Raw genomic sequence first — 2,485 nt, 5'->3', positions numbered from 1 at the left:
TAAACTAAGGGAACATGCATAAAAATCAAGATTTTTTCACCTAGAGGCAAAATAATCATTATGCCAAAAATAGATAAATTAGGAAAATATTGAATAAAGTTCTAGTTGAAACCTAATCAACTTAACCTAATTATAATGTAAAGAGATAAAAATCTATAAATTAATCTAAATCTAATATCTAATTATACACCATTAATCAAGATCTAATTAATCAATTAGAACTTAATCCTGATTAAAATTAATATTTCAATTCATGATAAAAAAATTAAGTTAAACTTAAATAACCCAATCCTAATTATACACCATTATGTGATCTTTGCGTTCGTGTGGCTGCGGTAGAGTGATGGTTGATGGTTGAAGCTTGAAGAATGCTCATCTCTTCCTCCTGAGACGGCTTCTGCAATCGTGGTTTCTTCGACTGCATGGTCGAATTTGTGTCTGCACGATGCTTATGCTGCCTCCGGTCGTGATTGGGGTAGAAGACGATATAGGACGATGAAGAAGTGATGCAGAGGAGGAGTTTGAAGAGGCGAACAGAATGAAGAAGAGGTGGAAATAGAGGTTTCAAGGATGAAACAGAAATGAAGATGGGATTGAAGAGTTGAAAAGATTGCCGACTCCAGTAGAGAATTGCAGAATGGAGTGAGTCCTATTTATAAGCTTTCTATTTCCAAATTCTGTTAGAAACTCTAAATGAAATTAAGTTGTTAGTTACAAATGCAGAAATTAGTTAGAAGTGAAAATTTAGATTTGAAATGAAAAATGTAATGCTAAGATTGGAATATACATGAAATGCAACTGAAATGTGTGTTTAATAAAATCCTGTTTTCAGTTAGAGTGAAGCAAATGAAAGGTTTTGCTTTCAATTTGGATTAGAAGACTGCTGTTAGAAAAACTGAAAGTTAGAATCATGTTCGGTTAAAAATTTATTAAAATGATGTTGGTTTTATTAGTAAGTTAGTGCAAATACAAACTTCTGTTATTTGTTAGTTAGAAATCTAGTGAATTGTTAGTTTATTAAAGGTTTTAATTAGTTAGAAATTTAGTAGTGAAATTTGGTTGAGATGAAAATGAAATGCCATTAGTTAAGTGAAATGAAATCCTCATATTAATTAGTGACTATGAAAATTCAGGATGAATATGAAATTAAGGTGGGCTTGAAATTGAATTCGGTTTCCGTTTTTGTTAACCGCTAGTTATTGATTAATTATTCCGGTATGAGTTTGGTTTCGTTCTTATGTGGAAAACTCACTGCTCTTGACTTGTATCCTTCTTGATTTTGGGTAACCAAAGGGTGACTGTTGAACAATCCAATGGAGCTATGTGTTAGTATTAATCGGGGTAATGTGTTGATGCTGTCATATGAGCTGGCCCATCAATTAGCTGATATTATTGGTCCTGTCAAGCATTTGATTGTGTATAGAATTGGTTATTTAAACTGGTTTGTTTGTTTGTTAACTGTTAATGATGAGTTTGGTCATCATGATGAGAAGAACTCTATAAAATTAATTTGTGTGTTAGTTAGCAATACTTAGGTCCTAAAATGCCACTAATAGATTCAATATTAGTTATAATTACAAGTGTAAGAAATGGTCATGCTTGAATTGTTTTAATGCTTGGTTTGAATTTGCTATGGTTTTTGGGTTTCAAAGGTTATATTATTTGTCATATGAGTACGGTCAAAATGAGCTGAACCTTTGAATTATGTTTCCAGATTTGTGCAGGTTTATGAAAGCGTGCCCTTGGAACAAGAAAGTTGGAGTTTAGTCATTAAAAGTGGAAGCCTAATTTTTTTGGATTTGTAAGATGGTCCAATTTGTAATGTTTATGAATATATATTTTTTGAATGAAAATGGGCTTACATTAGGTGCAATATAACCAGCCCAAGCCAACATTATCATGTTGTTTAAAAAGTGACTTGCTTTGGGTTGATTTTGTGACAAGTTTTTTTGTGAGATATTGATTTGGACATGGATTTAAAAATAATCTAAAACTAATCTAAATATCAATTTAAAGTCAAAGCCAATAAAAAATCAATTTGAAAATCCGATTAAAATCAATTTTATTTAAAATTAAAATTAATTTGATATTAAAGTCACTTTAAAAATCCAAAGTTCAATCATTTAAAATTGGCATTAATTTGATATCAATTTGAAGAATCTAACATTCATTTGAAAATTAAAATCAATTAGAGTTTGAATCATTTTGAAATTTAAATTAGTTTAGAAATCAATTAATTAAATTGAAGTTCCATAATTAATTTGAAATTAATCGACTTGAAATTAAAAATCAAATAAAATCAAATTGAGGATAAAAAGTCAATTAAAATTAATCCCAAAAGTAAACTCAAATTAGAATCAATTTTGAAAAAAAAACAATGTGGGGGTTAATCATAAAACCATGATGGACAACAATGAAATGAGTCGAACGAGCATAGATAATGATTGATGTTACTAAAGTCGAGACAGAAAGGATTTAGGCATGG

At 29.9% G+C, this 2,485-nt stretch overlaps 1 long non-coding RNA gene across 1 annotated transcript; it reads left to right on the top strand.

The window, feature by feature from the left end:
• Positions 1–208: 208 nt before the first annotated feature.
• LOC127135152 (uncharacterized) lies at positions 209–1,943 on the top strand. Its single transcript, XR_007808438.1, has 2 exons — positions 209–642; positions 1,715–1,943. It is a non-coding gene; the product is annotated as an uncharacterized LOC127135152 (long non-coding RNA).
• The last annotated feature ends 542 nt before the right edge of the window (positions 1,944–2,485 follow it).

This window comes from Lathyrus oleraceus, chromosome 4 (assembly GCF_024323335.1).
Source record: "Lathyrus oleraceus cultivar Zhongwan6 chromosome 4, CAAS_Psat_ZW6_1.0, whole genome shotgun sequence".
NCBI lineage: Eukaryota > Viridiplantae > Streptophyta > Magnoliopsida > Fabales > Fabaceae > Lathyrus > Lathyrus oleraceus.
This window is presented reverse-complemented; position numbering and strand designations above follow the sequence as displayed.